Source organism: Littorina saxatilis, unplaced genomic scaffold, assembly GCF_037325665.1.
Source record: "Littorina saxatilis isolate snail1 unplaced genomic scaffold, US_GU_Lsax_2.0 scaffold_536, whole genome shotgun sequence".
In the NCBI taxonomy this organism is placed as follows: Eukaryota; Metazoa; Mollusca; class Gastropoda; order Littorinimorpha; family Littorinidae; genus Littorina; species Littorina saxatilis.
The window spans coordinates 42,586-62,683 of NW_027127555.1; the positions used below are offsets into that span (position 1 = coordinate 42,586).

General features: G+C 40.2%; 1 long non-coding RNA gene across 2 annotated transcripts; it reads left to right on the top strand.

The window, feature by feature from the left end:
- The first annotated feature begins 740 nt into the window (after nucleotides 1–740).
- LOC138955976 (uncharacterized) lies at nucleotides 741–11,938 on the top strand. 2 transcript variants are annotated; one of them, XR_011452447.1, is made up of 4 exons: nucleotides 741–818; nucleotides 3,551–3,697; nucleotides 10,904–11,053; nucleotides 11,745–11,935. It is a non-coding gene; the product is annotated as an uncharacterized lncRNA (long non-coding RNA). The 2 variants fall into 2 exon arrangements; XR_011452448.1 differs by having other exon boundaries at nucleotides 804–916; nucleotides 11,745–11,938.
- The last annotated feature ends 8,160 nt before the right edge of the window (nucleotides 11,939–20,098 follow it).

Genomic DNA, 20,098 nt, shown 5'->3' on the forward strand with positions numbered 1-20,098 from the left:
ATGTGTAAATATTCATATGTTGTTTTTCTCTACCTTTTTTTCTACATTAATATCCGTGTAAATTATGTGATTAGATTAGTCCCCTCTCTGGGCGAGGGCTGATTGAAAAAAAGCTCGTTGTATTGCTTATGCCACAACCCTCGAAAAATACAATTTGATTTGATTTGATTTGATTTGATTTGATCTCGATATCTCTCTCTCTCTCTCTCTCTCTCTCTCTCTCTCTCTCTCTCTCTCTCTCTCTCTCTCTCTCTCTCTCTCTCTTTCTCTAAGACCTTGAACGGATACGTCGTGCTGGCCCTGATTCCAACAGCCCCTCCACTTCGACATCAAACCATCTACCGAGCCGAACATAATATGGCATGTAATGCTATCAGTATCATTTAAGTTAGCGGACGAAAATTCTAAGCTTACCACGTTCCACAGTCGCGCGTGTGTCTATAAATAGAAATGCCGCATGACGCTGTTACCAGCAAATCAACGAAGCGTGTTCTTGCCTTGTCGAAGCTAAACATGGGTTGCTCTGAAAGTGTTTTGGAAAGTGAACCTTTATGTGGGACCTTTGTTAAAACAAATGGACGTTTACATCTTTTCACTAGAGAACACGGACGCATTGACAGTAGTTTGTGTGTGTGTGTGTGTGTGTGTGTGTTGTTTGCAATACATGTCGTTTATTTATGGGCTTGTTTACATGTGTGTCGACTAAGGGAGACGACTCCCATATTCCACTGCCCGTGATCCGGAAGTAATAATGCGCGCAGAGGCGGTAATAGCAAAAGTTGAAAGCTCACTCACAGAGAGACACCAGCCAGCAATGGGTGAGTCCGTTCATGGGCCATGATTCTCAGTTCTCCGTGGGAACTTAGCAGTATGTACTACGCATTGTAGTCGGAGCAGGGCGGCTGGGTTTACCCTGGTATGACAATACATTCAGATTTTCCCTGCGTTCAGCTTTCTTATTCGATATTAATTTGCTCGGGACTCAAATGTTGTCAGTTGTGGGTCCTCATTTTCTCCGAACACCACTCACACGAAAACAAAGCCATGAACGGTGAAAGTTGCAAATTGAAGAAAGAAGTTATGATTTCAATCAAACATGTCAATAAAACATGTCAATAAAACAGGATCTAAGGACAAAGTTTTTAATTTCTAATGATTTTTTGTTGTTGTTGGTTTTCTGGGGTTTTCGGAGGTTTTCGAAGAAAATTATTGCCATTACCGAATGTTGTTTTATGGTCAAATTAAAGAAGTACACTTATGGAAGAAAGGTTTGTCATTTTCTTGCTATTGAAGGAAATTGGTTGTGAAATCTAATAGATCTTCACCCAAACATTCAATTTCTTTGTAAATGTACACCGAGTGGTTATGTCCCTCAAAATTGAATGAAACTTAGGGACGGATTTTAAAATGATTGATGAAGCAAATTTCGATGTTTAAATAAAAAAATTGGTTGAAAGAATTTGACTCCATGAATGTAAAAACTATAATACCTAAGCTTGATCATCAGTACCACCTGCACGGTTGGCCTAGTGGTAAGGCATCCGCCCCGTGATCGGGAGGTCGTGGGTTCGAACCCCGGCCGGGTCATACCTAAGACTTTAAAATTGGCAATCTCGTGGCTGCTCCGCCTGGCGTCTGGCATTATGGGGTTAGTGCTAGGACTGGTTGGTCCGGTGTCAGAATAATGTGACTGGGTGAGACATGAAGCCTGTTCTGCGACTTCTGTCTTGTGTGTGGCGCACGTTATATGTCAAAGCAGCACCACCCTGATATGGCCCTTCGTGGTCGGCTGGGCGTTAAGCAAACAAACAAACAAACAAATCATCAGTACCATGGAAGGGAGGGGGTGTGGAGTTTAAATAAGATCAACGAGGCTGAATGAGAAAGCTGAACGCATGAGAAATCTGAACGCACTACAACGGCCGCAGTGCTCTTTAACTCTCACTGTTTGTGTGTATTCTGTGATGGTCAGAGTGTTAAAATGTACGCATTGGCTATACACACTCCGATTGTATGCAAGACTCTGCCCCCTGTCTACACTCCGACATAAACTTCTGGTCGTGAAGCGAATTTGCCATTTGACTCCACTTTGCAATAGAAATGCAGAGTAGTTGATTATCAGAGAAAACAATCTGGTACTGCACTGGCTTTACTTTAATGTAGATACATGTAACATTCTTGGAGTGTACATGTATAGAAGACCAGACAACGGCATCAACACTCGAGTTTCATTCAACACAAAATTATCAATGTCAGGGGCTCACATCCATGAGAGGTGGCATAGGTCATGATAGGACAAATGCCCTGGACAATGCAAAAGTGATAGGACAATTGCCCTGAACAAAAATAAATCAATAGGACTTGTAAATCTAATTATACTTGACTAGTTTCTTGTCACAAAGGTAACAGAACAAATAAAGTAATAAACACGGGAATGAAGTCGGCCAGCTAGCTGGAAACGACGCCACGCGCGGGGGGTAACGTCTTTCTGACTTGGGCGCCAAAGTTTCACTTTTTAAATTCTAGAGCGATGGTTTCATCTGGCTCTGGCTGCTCAGAGGCCGGAGGGAGCTCAGTTTCAGTGGTACTAGTCGCTGGTGAGTGCAGAGATTTGAAATACAAACGTTTCTGGCACCAATTTTTTTTTCGGCGTTATTTCAGAAGAAAAAAAACGCGAAGGGAGGTAACTGTTAATCGGCTTGGGGCATTCAGAGTTGCGACCCTTAAAAGCTCTTCTCTATAAAAAGCACATAAAGTCTCCCCAAGTTTCGTCTGCTTGGAGAGACACATGGCTTCGCAAAACATCGATAAAATAGCAAATCAAACTACTGTAAATTGGAAAGTACTGAGTGACAATGTCCGGATCAAATGAAAGCATATAATCGGACTAGTACATAATTTATGTCCTCTTGCAATTGCATGAAAAATGTATAGGACATTTGGAAACAAATATCCGTCAATGTCCGACGTGGATGCATGGGTGCAACTCTGCCGGCTACACGCCGGGAGCCGGTTTTTGGTTTCATCGGCTGCCGGCAGTGCTGGTTTTTGAAAAGTTGACGAGCGTAAGACTAGTAAGAGAGCACAAATTTTAGGATGAATAGTATGGTTTACTTTGTATGTTTTTGTTCCTGGAGAGGTTTTTTTTGGCATTTTAAATACTAAAAAAGCTTCAGCTTCTGGGGGGCGAAGCCCCACAGACCCCCCCAACGGGGCGCTGCCCCTGTACCCCGCCAGGCCGGCTCCTGGACCCCAACTTTTGCAGGTTTTGGGAATTTTCCAGGTTGCACCCATGTGCATGTGAGCCCCTGCAATGTTTTGAGAAGGAAAGCACTTTTGGTTCATACTCATAGTACATGTATCAAAGTACACACAGACACACAAAACCCACACAAAACTGATGCTGCACACATACACATACACACACTCCTCCCCCCATTAGTGTCAAACCATGCATTGAGTAAGCTAGCTCTTGTTAAAAGAGTAATGTAGTGATATTATTTTGTGTCACACCTGGCCTTATTTCAGAACGTACCTGCCATTGTTTCAGATTGTACCTGACCGGAGTAGCTACAACACCCATGAGTGCATCTACCTAGCTGGGTTTTGCAGCACGCGTGTGTACGCCAGCCTGACACAGCCACAGGACAAGTGTCTCTACACCTGTAAGATGTCGTACTGTGGAGACATACCAGAGGTAACTTTAAAGTAAAAGTGCATGGCCAAAAAAAGAAATTGAAACTGAACTGTATTATTATGGAATGATAAAGGTTTTAGGCAAAGAGAGAAAGAGAACAACGCAGAGAGAGTATGAAACTAAAGTTTATAACAGAAGAGTAAAGGTTTTATGGAGCGAGAGAGAATTATAGAGAGAGAGAGCTAGCAAATGTGAGAGAAAGAAACTTAAACTGAAGTTTATTACAGAAGGATAATTGTTTGAGGCATGAGAGAGAATTCATCAATTTAACATTTTTAAAGTGATACTCAGCCCAGTGCAGTACATGTTATGATGTACCATACTCTGGTTGCATTGGTGTGGAATGATAAGGGTGGTGAAGATGCCCTCCCCCCCCCACCCCAGTGTCAAACCAAGCATTGGTTAAGCTGTTGTTGAAGGGTATATCACTATAAGGGTCTTTAAATTGGTGTGTCTTAAAAAGGGGGTTGTAATGCATGGTGTGTCAACTGATTCCGTTAGTACACCGGATGTTTCCGTTCATACAGCGTCATTTTTGGCACTTGGTCGAGGGAAAAATATGCCGGTAAATCGTGTGGGCAGCGCACGTTCATGATATTGCAAGGATTAGGTAGCAAATTGATTGGGCTGTGTGTACAATAATTTGAATAAATACCAAAGTGCTAATTGACCTCATGATTGCACACGCAGGTCAAACGTGGCAGCATTGCATGACTTCGTTTCAGACATTTACTTGTTTTTCTCGCTCTGTTAATTTATCAAAACTGACCGCCGATTTGCACATGAGCACCAAACCTATTGCCTGTTACGACATTTCGCTTGAACAGAAGTTAACAGAAACAAATTTGTACAATCACTTGTTTTTTAAAAACATGCCGATTCTGTTTGTACGCCATGATTCAGTTCGTACAAAATACCGTTCGTATGAAAAGCGTTTCCATTCATACACATTTGTTTGATCAATGAGAAACTGGCCCCAACTACAAGTTATGTGTGTCACTCAACAACCCTTAGGCTTGGTGGGCGGAGTTATTGTGGGGGTGATTGTTGGGCGCGAAACTGCGTCCCTCCCTGTCCGTTGCGGTTGGGTGACGGTGTTACGTGTCAATTCTTCCGTGTACTTAGCACTGATAATCAGTGTAGGATTAGACACTGTTTATCAGTGCAAAAACTGTTGTTTTTGTTTCGTGGTTGTACTTAATCTCACCGTATTTTCAGTGATTGTTGTATTTCAGTGTAACTAGTCAATTCAATGAAGAAAAGTTCCCTGTGTTATATTGCTTTTTTTGCCTGGTATGGCGGGTGTTGTTTATCACTTGATCTGTTAACATGTTTTAACAAGCAGTTCTTTCAAGTTCCTGTGTCTTGCATAAGCCACAAGGGGAGATTTTGGGAACAGCTCTGAACATTCTTTGTCCTTTTGAATCAGGTTCCAGTGTTTACTGAGGTTTTTTTTAAGATGTCTTATTCTCGGGTTGTAAGTTGAGACCATGAGGCGTCGTGGAGTCTTGTTTTTGGTGGGATGGTTGCTCTTGTGTTTCAAGAGTGTGTTTCTTGGTGTGTTCAAGACCTCCCGTTTGATTGTGTTTAGTTCATCTGGTATATATTCTCTTTCCACGAGTTTTAAAAGGAATAATTCAGTTTCCTTGTTTTGTGTGGTTATGGTATTGTTGGTGCGGATGTATCTGATCAATTCCCTTTTCACCAGGCCTTTAAAGACGCTGGGGGGTGGGCAGATTCCCGGTGGAGATATTGGAATGTTTCTGTAGATTTTCTGTGTGTTTTCAGGTCCAGTATTTTATTGGACAGGAATCTGTTGCCCTTATATATGGTGGTGTCGAGAAATGTAGCCTCTGAGTCAGAGATGTTGTATGTGAATTTCAGTAGTGGGTGGTGAGCGTTTGCAATAATATCAAACCGAATTTCAGGCCTTTTGCTAAGCCCAGGTATTGTCCGCCCGAGAGTTTTACATTGAACAAGTTGATCACGAATTGTTTGGCTCGTGTTAGGTTGTCGTTGATCTTTTTTGCTTTCTCATTAGAAAATCTAGTTTGTTTCCTCCTTTGGATGCAGAGTTGTGTTTTGGAGTGTCTGCCCATGATTTGGGAGAGAGCCGTATAGTGACAAGTGCACTTTGACCACGGATAGTGGGATGGTAACGCGCGTCCTTTTGATACGGGAATGTAAGGGGATGAGCAAAACGTCGAGATTGGGTATGTGTGCTCAGTTTGAGGTTTTAATTGGTGCCAGTGTGTAGATATAACAGTTGGAGGAGAGGCTTAGGAGCGTGCAGGCCCCTGTCTCTTCGTGTCCTTTCCATTTGCAAACTTGATAGCCAAATGTATGTGAAAATTGTTGGCAGGGGAGGCTTACACCCCCAGCAATTGTTGGGGAAAGATGGCGCTGGAACCGACTACTTGCAGAAGAATTTTCGTACTAGACCTGACGTTGTGAATTTACAATTTGGTGGAAATGATTTCAAACTTAAAGAAGCTATGGATGGTGAGGAGTTTGCCTTGACGATGCTGGCATTCACCGGCCTTCTTCATGGTGCTTACAAAGTTGAACAAATTGTGGTTTGTGGCATTCTGCCTCGCTTCATGCCAACCGCTGTTTACAGAGGATCGCGGGCTTATGAAAAGGGCCTTGTTTGCGGCCGAGGGGAGGCTGGCAGTCTCCAGCGCTGCTATTGCTACGTTTAGCATGGCTTCGTGACCAGCGACCTACTTTTTAGACAGGTTCACGGTGGAGGGTCACTCTGTGGGTGTACAGCGTACACATACGCGTGGTGGCTATTTTTAGCCAGGTCTGCACCTGGTCCTATGTGTTGCGTTGCAGGGGGGAGGACGCTGAATGGTGACTGTGGTTAAAGCGTTATCTGACATGAAATCTTTTTCATGTTATGAATATGATGCATTTGCAATCTGATGAAAGTACTTTAGTTGACATCATTCATATGATGTAGAGGCTTGTGGCAGAATAAAGCAATACCCAACCTACACACATTAGCACTAAGGGTAATTATGTCTGCTAACAGTGATAAGGTTTTCACCTGTAGGTCATCCCCCTGCACTGGTGTTATTATTGCAGGTCTCAGCACATTTAGCCAAGGGGGTCTGGCAATCACACATTCCAGTGCCAAATCAGGGACTTGTTCCTTGTATACTGCCAGAGTTTTTCTCGAGGGAGGCTTACAATTCCGCCTCTAATTTGCAATTTGTCTTACAGGTGGCTGGCCTCCAGACTTGTGGTTTTACGCAGCTTAAAAAAACCCAGCCAATGTTCTTATTCAGCTTGAAACTTAGCCAAAAGTTTTCTCCGGCTTGAAACGCAGCAAAAGTTGTTAAATTCGCTTGAAATACAGCCAATATTTTTTCTCTGGCTCGAAACGCAGCCACAATTGTTTGTTTTTTGTTGTTCCGCTTAAAACACAGCCACAGTTCTCAGTATTGCTTAAAACCCAGCCACAGATGTTCTCAGTATTGCTTAAAACCCAGCCACAGATGTTCTCAGTATTGCTTAAAACCCAGCCACAGATGTTCTCAGTATTGATTGAAACACAGCCACAGTTGTACTCAGTATTGCTTAAAACACAGCCACAATTGTTTGTTTTTGTTGTTCCGCTTGAAACACAGCCAAATTGTTCTCTGGCTTAAAACACAGCCACAGTTTTTCTCATTTTGGCGACTTGAAACACAGTCATTGTTTTGCCCGTCGGCTTTTCCTGGGGCGACTTGAAACACAGTCATGGTTTTGCAAGTCGGCTTTGCCAGGGCGACTTAAAACACAGTCATTGTTTTGCCTGTCGACTCGGCTAGTGTGACTTAAAACCAGTCATTGTTTTGCCCGTCGCCTCTGCCGGGGCGACTTAAAACAGTCATTGTTTTGCCCATCGGCTTTTCCCGTGGCGACTTGAAACACAGTCATTGTTTTGCCCGTCGGCTTTTCCCGGGGCGACTTGAAACACATTCAGGTTTTTGCCCGTCGGCTTTTCCCGGGGTGACTTGAAACTCGTTCATGGTTGTGCCCATCGGTTTTACCTGGGGTGGCTTGAACAGACCTGCCTCACCTTCATGATTTGGGCGTAATTTACTACGATTGTCAACCCAAACTACGCCACCACGCTTTCCACAATTAATGGAAGTACGATTTTTAAGAAACCAAAAGTAAGGTTGTTGGCATCTCATCTCGATGTAGATCCTATTTGTACTGTTGCTCTTGCAGAGCTTGCGTTTGCACCTACGCGAGACTGTTTGGGCAATAAGCTCTTATCTGGTCATTTTCGTTCTGTTTAGCCACATGCAAGATAGACGACGCCATTTGCATTACAATGAATTAGCAACGCGTGGAAAATCTGAGTCTTCATGAGACGGACGAGTCTGAGGAGGAAGCTGGTCACAGTGGTGGTTAAAGGAATGCTGTGAAAAAGAAGAAAGTCATTCAACAGAAATACAAAGGCAGCAAAACGAAATCGTGGCCATGCCTAGGACATTAATTAAAAGGACCAAAGCACGCCTTGTGTTCCCTTTGCCACAGTGACTTTTCGTGTGCACACGGTGGGAAATATGACTGTGCATAGCACATCGGGACAATTTATCACAAGGATGCAGTAAAGAGAGCTCATGGAAACCAAAAGACAAAAGACGTTCGTATTACCTGTTTCTTTATCAGGAAGTCTGAGTCGAGTGATACAGTGACAAAACTGGAGGGAGAAATTGTCTGAGCAGAAGTGACAATGTGCGAAATGATTGCCGAATGGAATCTTGATTACACCTTCTTCCACCAGATTACTTTTTTTGGCTTGGTCATTACAGCTTGTAATTTTGGGGTTAGGCATGTCTGCTTGAAACTCAGTCATTCTTTTGGCCGTCGGCTTTTCCCGGGGTGACTTGAAACACATTCAGGTTTTTGCCCGTCGGATTTTCCCGGGGTGACTTGAAACACATTCAGGTTTTTGCCCGTCGGCTCAGCCTTGGCTACTTGAACCACAGTCATGGTTTTGTCCGTTGGCTATGCCGGGGCGACTTGAAACATAGTCATAGTTTTGCCTGTCGACTCTGCTGGGGACGACTTGAAACACAGTCAGTGTTTTGCCCATCGGCTTTGCCGCGGCGACTTGAAATACAATCATGGTTTTGCCCGTCAGCTCTGCCGGGGCGGCTTCAAACCAGTCATGGTTTTGCTCGTTGGTTATGCCAGGGCGACTTGACTAGCCGTGGCGACTTGAAACACAGTCATTGTTTTGCCCGTTGGTTTTGCCGTGGCGACTTGAAACACAGCCATGGTTTTGCCTGTCGACTCTGATAGTGTGACTTGAAACCAGTCATTGTTTTGCCCGTCGGCTCTGCCGGGGCGACTTGAAACACAGTCATTGTTTTGCCCTTCGGCTTTGCCGCTGCGACTTGAAACATATTCAGGTTTTTGTCCGTTGGCTTTTCCCGGGGCGACTTGAAACACAGTATGGTTTTGCCCGTCGGCTTTGCCAGGGCGACTTAAATGTTTGCAAATTAAAGGCAACTTTGAACAGCAATATTTACGTTTTTGCAACGCATGAATGGTAATTCAAGCATAGAATGGTACAAAATTATCTATTTTTCTCTTTGTCAACACTGGGGAAGTTTAGAGGTCTGGAGTTTGAATCTCTGCCCAGGCGTTTAATTTTTCTGCTCGATTCCTCATGACAAGTATGCTCAGCTCTGAGAGAGCAAACCGGATGTTACCATGGCAACATTCAAGCGTTGACTGTAGCTCTCAAGGTCATACACGCAGTATAGGTGGGGCTTCGGGCTGCGTCCGTGGAACAGAATTTTGTACATGATTCTCAGCCCTATCTTTTCAAACCTGTAGCCCCGGATTGTCATAAATAGACCACAGCTTTAACTAATAATTAATGTGAGGGTCTACTTGATCACAACTTCGCACAACCTATGGTGAGGTACGATCTGTAATCATGAACAACATACTCGCAGACTCAAGGCTGCACAGATGTATGTGGACCTGATGCTGTATTGCAATGCCACTGATGAGTTTTGCCCTGGTGCTGTATTGCAATGCCATGGATAAGTTATGACCTGATGCTGTATTGCAATGCCACTGATGAGTTTTGACCTGATGCTGTATTGCAATGCCACGGATAAGTTATGACCTGATGCTGTATTGCAATGCCACTGATGAGTTTTGACCTAAATGCTGTATTGCAATGCCACTGGTGAGTTTTGACCTGATGCTGTATTGCAATGCCACTGATTGCATGCACTTGAGAGGAACATTTGAGTGCTTAGATCTGTGCTTGAAGCTGTTGTCTATTTATGACTATCCCGGCCTAGGAGTTTGAAAAGGTAGGGCTGAGAATCCTGTACAGATTTCTCTACCCAGAGGCGGCCTAAAACTCGACCTACACTACCTGCATTCCCTTGACATCTTGACACCCAAAATCTGGAAGTTGCGAGTTCGAGTCTCTGTCGAGGCGTTTATTTTGTCCCCCTCAATCCCTCGTGAAAATAAAGTATGCTCAGCCCCGAGAGAGCAAACAGGAAGTAACCAGCGCAAAAGTCAGACGTTGAATGAAGTTGTCAAGGTCATGCCGGCAGTGTAGGTCTCGTTTCTGGTCGCCTTTTGTTATTGTTGAAAAACCCTCCAAATAAAAGAAAAAGTTAGAAGCACACTCCTTCCTAACCATCTATCTGGTTTGTTTGTGTTATGGGGAATTAAAATGGTAATTTCTTAAGCTTTCAACCAAAATCACGAATGTTTTCAAAAAACAAGTGATTGTACAAAAGCAATTAGTTTCTATAAACTTCTGTTGTAACAGGCAATGGGTTTGGTGCTCATGTGCAAATCAGGGGTCAGTTTTGATAACAGAGCAAGAAAAACAAAAAAATGTCTGAAAATCATGTAATGCTGCCACGTTTGACCACGGGTGCAATCATGAGGTTGACTGGCACTTTGGTATTTATTGTACGTGAAGTCCAATCAATTTGCTACCTAATCCTTGCAATATCACAAATGTGCGCTGCCCACACGATTTACCGCCATTTTTTCCCCTCGACCAAGTGCCGAAAATGACGCTGTATAAATAGAAACATCCGGCGTACGAACAGAAACATCCGGTGTACGAACGGAATCAGTTGACACATCGTGTAATGTAGTAATCTTATTCTGTGTCACACCTGGCCTTATTTCAGAACGTACCTGCCATTGTTTCAGATCGTACCTGACCGGAGTAGCTTCAACACCCATGAGTGCATCTACCCAGCTGGGTTTTGCAGCACGGGTGTGTACGCCAGCCTGACACAGCCACAGGACAATTAGTGTCTCTACACCTGTAAGATCACCCACCGTGGAGACAAACCAGAGGTAAACTTAAACAAGTTAAAGACAAAATACCCTTGGCCAGAAAGAGGAGGGGGGGGGGGGGGGGGTGCAGAAGAGAAAACAAGTGTTTCTATACCTTTAAGATCTCCAACTGTGGAGACATACCTGAGGTAACTTTAAAGTAAAAGTGCATGGCCAAAAAAATAAACTGAACTGTATTATAGGTTTTAGGCACAGAGAGAGAGAGAGCTAGCAAGTGACAGAGAAAGTGTGAAACTGAAGTTTATTAATATTACAGAAGGGTAAAGGTTTTTTTGCTAAAAGAGAGAGAGTGAGAGAACCATAGAGAGAGCTAGCAAGTGAGAGAGAGCGAGGGAGAAACTACAGAAGAATAAAGGTTTTGGGGAAAGAGAGAGAGAGAGAATTTATCAATTTAGAATTTTTAAAGTGATACTCAGCCAAGTGCAGTACATGTACTATACTCTGGTTGGATAGTTGGATTGATGTGGAATGATAAGGGTGGTGTCGCTGTCAGTAAAGATTGGCATTAAATTCCCCCCCCCCCCCCCCCCCCCCCCCAGTGACACACCATGCATAGGTTCAGCTGTTGTGAAAAGGTATATGGGACACACACACACACACACACACACACCCTCCCCAGTGTATAACGGTGTGCGTGCGTTTCATTTAACATAAACCATGTAATATTGAATATAGCTACTTTTATGCTTAGGTCTTAACAACCGGCAGAGGTGGAGCCAGCTAGTGCAGCGCTCATCAGTACAGTGCCCCTACAACCCCGGTGGGTTACCGGACCAGTAAGTAAGATAAAAATGTAACGTTTTGTCTGTGTATTTGTTCTTTGCTTTTTTTGTGCTTTGTCTGTTCTGCCTGTCTCTCTGCCTTAGTTGTGCACGTGTATGCTGGCATTTTTAATGTATGTGTGCGTTTGATTGAAGATAAACCATGTAATATTGATTTTGTCTCCTTTGAGGCTTTGGTTTTAAAAATGTAACATCAACCACCTTCAAAGAAGCCAAGACCATCATCAAGGCCAAGCAACACAAAAAGTGGTTGCAGCAGCACCCACACTACAACAAAAACGACGCCTTTCACCTGCTCACAAGGTCTGAGCAGGTCCTCATATTCAGGCTGTGGATTTTAAGCTGGTATTTTAAGTGTGTGTGTGTGTTTAATAAAACAAAAGTCATGTAACATTGAATTTGCTTGCTTGCGGGGTAATGTTAAAAATGTATTATTTGTCTGTGGATTTGTGAGCCTTGATATGATGTGTGTGTTTTTGTGTGTGCACATCAAAGCTGGTATTTTCAGTGTGTGTCATTGTGTGTGTGTGAGTGATTGATGTAATATATTGAATTTCTTTCCTTGCAGGGCAAATTATTTGAAAAATGTATTATTATTTTCTCTGTTGATTTTTAGTATGTTTGTGTATTTGAATGTGCACTTCTAAGCTGGTATTTTCAGTGTGTGTCTGATTGTGCATGTGTGTGTGTGTTTAAATAAACAAAAATAATGTAATATTAAATGTGTTTCCTTGCAGGGTAATGTTTAAAAAATGTAATATTTTGGATGTTGATTTGTGAGCCTTGATACGGTGTCTGTGTATTTGTTTGTGCACATCAAAGCTGCTGTTTTCAGTGTGATTGTGTGTGTGTGTGTGTGTGTGTGTGTGTGTGTGTGTGTGTGTGTGTGTGTGTGTGTGTGTGTGTGTGTGTGTGTGTGTTTGAACAAACTTCATGTAATATTGAATTGTTTCCTTGCAGTGTAATGTTTAAAAAATGTAATATTTTGTATGTTAATTTTTGAGCCTTGATACTATGTCTGTGTATTTGTGTGTGCACATCAAAGCTGGTATTTTCAGTGTGTGTGTGTCATTGTGTGTGTGTGTGATTGTATGTGTTCGTGTGTGTCATTGAACAAAATTCATGTACCATTCAATTTGTTTACAGTTGCAGGGTAATGTTACATATTTTATTATTTTGTCTGTTGATTTGTGAGCCTTGATATGATGTGTGTGTTTTTATGTGTGCACATCAAAGCTAGTATCAGTGAGTGTGATTGTGCGTGTGATTGTGCATGTGCGTGTAAGTGATTATGTGTGTGTGTGTGTGAGTGATTGAACAAAATTCATGTACCATTCAATTTGTTTCCTTGCAGGGTAATGTTTAAAAAATGTAATATTTTCTCTGTTGATTTGTGAGCCTTGATACTATGTCATTATATTGTGTGTGTACTTCTAAGCTCGTATTTTAAGTGTGTGTGTAATGGTGCATGTGTGTGTATGATTGTGTGTGTGTGTGTTTAATAAAACAAAAATCATGTAATACTGAATTTGTTTCCTTCCAGGGTAATTGTTAAAAAATGTTTTATTTTGTCTGTTGATTTGTAAGCTTTGATAGTATGGCTGTGTATTTGAATGTACACTTCTAAGCTGGTATTTTCAGGGTGTGTGTGATTGTGTTTGTGAATAAACAAAAATCATATAATATTGAATTTGTTTCCTTGCCGGGTAATGTTTAAAAAATGTAATTTTTTTATTTTGATTTGTGAGCCTTGATACTGTGTCTGTGTATTTGTTTGTGCAAATCAAAGCTGCTATTTTCAGTGTGATTGTGTGTGTGTGTGTGTGTGTGTGTGTGTGTGTGTGTGTGATTGTGCGTGTGTGTGTAATTGATCAAACTTAATGTCATATTGAATCGTTTCCTTGCAGTGTAATGGTTAAAAAATGTAATATTTTTGTCTGTTGATTTGTGAGCCTTGATACTATGTCTGTATTTTTGTGTGCACATCAAAGCTGCTATTTTCATACTGTGATTGTGTGTGTGCTTGTGTGTGTGTGTGTGTGTATGTGTGTGTGTGTGTGTGTGTGTGTGTATGTGTGTGTGTGTGTGTGTGAGTGAGTACCATTCGATTTGTTTCCTTGCAGGGTAATGTTTAAAAAATGTAATATTTTGTCTGTTGATTTGTGAGCCTTGATACTATATCATTATATTGTGTGTGCACGTCTAAGCTGGTATTTTAAGTGTGTGTGTGATGGTGCTTGTGTGTGTATGATTGTGTGTGTGTGTGTGTGTGTGTGTGTGTGTGTGTGTGTGTGTGTGTGTGTGTTTAATAAAACAAAAGTCATGTAATATTGAATTTGTTTCCTTGCAGAGTAATGTTAAAAAATGTATTTTTTCTGTTGATTTGTAAGCTTTGCTATGATGTATGTGTTTTTGTGTGTGCACGTAAAGCTGGTATTTTCAGTGTGTGTGATTGTGCACGTGTGTGTGTGTGTGTGCATGTGTGATTGTGCATGTGTGAGATGGTGTGCGAGTGTGTGTGTAAGTGATTGTGTGCGTATCTGTGTGTGTGTCTGTGTGTGTGTGTGTGTGAGTGATTGAACAAAATTCATGCAATATTCAATCTGTTTCCTTGCAGGGTAATATTTGAAAAATGTATTATTTTCTCTGTTGATTTGTGAGACTTGATAGTATAATGGCTGTATATTTGAATGTACACTTCTAAGCTGTATAATGGCTGTGTATTTGAATGTACACTTCTAAGCTGGTATTTTCAGGGTGTGTGTGTGATTGTGCATGTGTTTGTGTGTGTTTGAATAAACAAAAATCAAGTAATATTGAATTTGTTTCCTTGCAGGGTAATGTTTAAAAAATGTAATATTTTTTATGTTTATTTGTGAGCCTTGATACTATGTCTGTATTTTTGTGTGCACATCAAAGCTGCTATTTTCAGTGTGATTGTGTGTGTGCTTGTGTGTGTGTGTGGGTGTGTGTGTGTGTATGTGTGTGTATGTGTGTGTATGTGTGTGTTTGAATAAACAAAAATCATGTAATATTGAATTTGTTTCCTTGCAGGGTAATGCTTAAAAAATGTAACATTTTGTCTGTTAATTTGTGAGCCTTGATACTATGTCTGTGTATTTGTGTGTGCACATCTAAGCTGGTATTTTCAGTGTGTGATTGTGTGTGTGTGATTGTATGTGTGTGTGTGTGTGATTGAACAAAATTCATGTACCATTCAATTTGTTTCCTTGCAGGGTTATGTTTAAAAAATGTAATATTTTTTATGTTGATTTGTTTGCCTTGATATGATGTGTGTATTTTTATGTGTGCACATCAAAGGCCTGCTATTTTCAGTGTGTGTGATTGTGTACATGTGTGTGATTTTGCGTGTGTGTGTGTTAGTGATTGTGTGTGTGTGTGAGTGATTGAACAAAATTCATGTAATATTCAATTTGTTTTCTTGCAGGGTAATGCTTAAAAAATGTAATATTTTGTCTGTTAATTTGTGTGCCTTCATACTAGGCCTGTGTACTTGTGTGTGCACATCAAAGCTGGCATTTTAAGTGTGTGTCTGTGTCTGTGTGTGATTGTATGCGTGTGTTTGTGATTGTATGCGTGTGTGTGATTGAACAAAATTTATGTACCATTCAATTTGTTTCCTTGCAGGGTAATTTTTAAAAAATGTAATATTTTGTTTTGTTGATTTGTGAGCCTTGATACTATGTCTGTGTATTTGTGTGTGTACATCAAAGCTGGTATTTTCAGTGTGTGTGTCATTGTGTATGTGTGTGTCATTGAACAAAACTCATGTACCATTCAATTTGTTTACTTGCAGGCTAATGTTAGAAAATGTATTATTTTGTCTGTTGATTTGTAAGCCTTGATATGATGTGTGTGTTTTTGTGTGTGCACATCAAAGCTAGTATTTTCAGATTGAGCATGTGTGCTTGTGTGTGTGTGTGTGTGTGTGTGTGTGTGTGTGTGTGTGTGTGTGTGTGTGTGTGTGTGTGTGTGTGAGAGTGATTGTACAAAATTCATGTACCATTCAATTTGTTTCCTTGCAGGGTAATGTTTAAAAAATGTAATATTTTGTCTGTTGATTTGTGAGCCTTGATTCTATGTCGTTATATTGTGTGTGCACGTCTAAGCTGGTATTTTAAGTGTGTGTGTGATGGTGCATGTGTGTGTGTGTGATGGTGCATGTGTGTGTATGATTGTGTGTGTGTGTGTGTGTGTGTTTAATAAAACAAAAGTCATGTAATATTGAATTTGTTTCCTTGCAGGGTCAATGTTAAAAAATGTATTATTTTGTCTGTTCATTTGTAAGCTTTGGTATGTGTTTTTGTGTGTGCACATACAGCTGGTATTTTCCGTGTGTGTGATTGTGCAGGTGTGTGTGTGTGTGTTTGTGCATGTGTGTGATGGTGTGCGAGTGTGTGTGTAAGTGATTGTGTGTGTGTGAGTAATTGAGCAAATTTCATGTAATATTGAATTTGTTTCCTTGCAGGGTAATGTTTAAAAAATGTAATATTTTTTATGTTGATTTGTGAGCCTTGATACTATGTCTGTATTTTTGTGTGCACATCAAAGCTGCTATTTTCAGTGTGATTGTGTGTGTGTGTGTGTGTGTGTGTGTGTGTGTGTGTGTGTGTGTGTGTGTGTGTGTGTGTGTGTGTGTGTGTGTGTGTGTGTTTGAATCAACAAAAATCATGTAATATTGAATTTGTTTCCTTGCAGGGTAATATTGCTTAAAAATTGTAACATTTTGTATGTTGATCAGTGAGCCTTGATACTGTGTCTGTATATTTGTTTGTGCACATCAAAGCTGCTATTTTCAGAGTGATAGTGTGTGTGATTGTGCGTGTGTGTGATTGATCAAACTTAATGTAATATTGAATTGTTTTCTTGCAGTGTAATGTTTAAAAAATGTAATATTTTGTATGTTGATTTGTGAGCCTTGATTATGTGTGTGTATTTGTTTGTGCACATCAAAGCTGCTATTTTCAGTGACAGTGTGATTGTGTGTGTGTGATTTTATGTGTGTGTGATTGTGTGTGTGTGTGTGTGTGTGTGTGTGTGTGTGTGTGTGTGTGTGTGTGTGTGATTGAACAAACTTCATGTTATATTGAATTTGTTTCCTTGCAGGGTAATGTTAAAAAATGTAATATCTTTTATGTTGATTTGTGAGCCTTGATACTATGTCTGTATTTGTGTGTGGACATCACAGCTGGTATTTTGAGTGAGTGTGTGATGGTGTGTGTGTGTTTGAACAAACAAAAAGCATGTAATATTGAATTTGTTTCCTTGCAGGGTAATGCTTAAAAAATGTAACATTTTGTCTGTTAATTTGTGTGCCTTCATACTAGGCCTGTGTACTTGTGTGTGCACATCAAAGCTGGCATTTTAAGTGTGTGTGTGTGTGTGTGTGTGTGTGTGTGTGTGTGTGTGTGTGTGTGTGTGTGTGTGTGTGTGTGTGTGAGTGAGTGATTGTACAAAATTCATGTACCATTTGATTTGTTTCCTTGCAGGGTAATGTTTAAAAAATGTATTATTTTGTCTGTTGATTTGTAAGCTTTGCTATGATGTATGTGTTTTTGTGTGTGCACGTAAAGCTGGTATTTTCAGTGTGTGTGATTGTGCACGCGTGTGTGTGTGTGTGTGTGTGATTGTGCATGTGTGAGATGGTGTGCGAGTGTGTGTGTAAGTGATTGTGTGCGTGTCTGTGTGTGTGAGTGATTGAACAAACTTCATGCAATATTCAATTTGTTTCCTTGCAGGGTAATATTTGAAAAATGTATTATTTTCTCTGTTGATTTGTGAGATTTGATAGTAATGGCTGTGTATTTGAATGTACACTTCTAAGCTGATATTTTCAGGGTGTGTGTGTGTTATTGTGCATGTGTTTGTGTGTGTTTGAATAAACAAAAATCATGTAATATTGAATTTGTTTCCTTGCAGGTTAATGTTTAAAAAATGTAATATTTTCTATGTTGATTTGTGAGCCTTTATGTCTGTATTTTTGTGTGCACATCAAAGCTGCTATTTTCAGTGTGATTGTGAGTGTGCTTGTGTGTGTATGTGTGTGTATGTGTGTGTTTGAATAAAAAAAATCAAGTAATATTGAATTTGTTTCCTTGCAGGGTAATGCTTAAAAAATGTAACATTTTGTCTGTTAATTTGTGAGCCTTGATACTATGTCTGTGTATTTGTGTGTGCACATCTAAGCTGGTATTTTCAGTGTGTGATTGTGTGTGTGTGTGTGTGTGTGTGTGTGTGAGTGATTGAACAAAATTCATGTAATATTGAATTTGTTTCCTTGCAGGGTAATGTTTAAAAAATGTAATATTTTGTATGTTGATTAGTGAGCCTTGATACTGTGTCTGTATATGTTTGTGCACACAGCATCAAAGCTGCTATTTTCAGAGTGATAGTGTGTGTGATTGTGCATGTCTGTGATAGATCATTAACTTAATGTAATATTGAATTGTTTTCTTGCAGTGTAATGTTTAAAAAATGTAATATTTTGAATGTTGATTTGTGAGCCTTGATTCTGTGTGTGTATTTGTTTGTGCACATCAAAGCTGCTATTTTCAGTGACAGTGTGATTGTGTGTGTGTGTGTGTGTGTGTGTGTGTGTGTGTGTGTGTGTGTGTGTATGTGTGTGTGTGTGATTGAACAAACTTCATGTTACATTGAATTTGTTTCCTTGCAGGGTAATGTTAAAAAATGTAATATTTTGTCTGTTGATTTGTGAGTCTTGATACTATGTCTGTATTTGTGTGTGGACATCAAAGCTGGTATTTTCAGTGAGTGTGTGATGGTGTGTGTGTGTTTGAACAAACAAAAAGCATGTAATATTGAATTTGTTTCCTTGCAGGGTAATGCTTAAAAAATGTAATATTTTGTCTGTTAATTTGTGTGCCTTCATACTAGGCCTGTGTACTTGTGTGTGCACATCAAAGATGGCATTTTAAGTGTGTGTGTGTGTGTGTGTGTGTGTGTGTGTGTGTGTGTGTGAGTGATTGTACAAAATTCATGTACCATTTGATTTGTTTCCTTGCAGGGTAATGTTTAAAAAATGTATTATTTTGTCTGTTGATTTGTAAGCTTTGCTATGATGTATGTGTTTTTGTGTGTGCACGTAAAGCTGGTATTTTCAGTGTGTGTGATTGTGCACGTGTGTGTGTGTGTGTGTGTGTGTGTGATTGTGCATGTGTGAGATGGTGTGCGAGTGTGTGTGTAAGTGATTGTGTGCGTGTCTGTGTGTGTGAGTGATTGAACAAACTTCATGCAATATTCAATTTGTTTCCTTGCAGGGTAATATTTGAAAAATGTATTATTTTCTCTGTTGATTTGTGAGACTTGATAGTATAATGGCTGTGTATTTGAATGTACACTTCTAAGCTGGTATTTTCAGGGTGTGTGTGTGATTGTGCATGTGTTTGTGTGTGTTTGAATAAACAAAAATCAAGTAATATTGAATTTGTTTCCTTGCAGGGTAATGTTTAAAAAATGTAATATTTTTTATGTTGATTTGTGAGCCTTGATACTATGTCTGTATTTTTGTGTGCACATCAAAGCTGCTATTTTCAGTGTGATTGTGTGTGTGCTTGTGTGTGTATGTGTGTGTATGTGTGTGTTTCAATAAACAAAAATCATGTAATATTGAATTTGTTTCCTTGCAGGGTAATGCTTAAAAAATGTAACATTTTGTCTGTTAATTTGTGAGCCTTGATACTATGTCTGTGTATTTGTGTGTGCACATCTAAGCTGGTATTTTCAGTGTGTGATTGTGTGTGTGTGATTGTATGTGTGTTTGTGTGTGATTGAAAAAAATTCATGTACCATTCAATTTGTTTCCTTGCAGGGTTATGTTTAAAAAATGTAATATTTTGTATGTTGATTTGTTTGCCTTGATATGATGTGTGTATTTTTGTGTCTGCACATCAAAGCTGCTATTTTCAGTGTGTGTGATTGTGTACATGTGTGTGATTGTGCGTGTGTGTGTGTAAATGATTGTGTGTGTGTGTGTGTGTGTGTCTGTGTCTGTATCTGTGTTTGAATAAACAAAAATCATGTAATATTGAATTTGTTTCCTTGCAGGGTAATGCTTAAAAAAGGTAATATTTTGTCTGTTAATTTGTGAGCCTTGATACTATGTCTGTATTTTTGTGTGCACATCAAAGCTGTTATTTTCATACTGTGATTGTCACTGTGTGTGTGTGTGTGTGTGTGCATGCGTGTGTGTGTGTGTGTGTGTGTGTGTGTAAAATCATGTAAT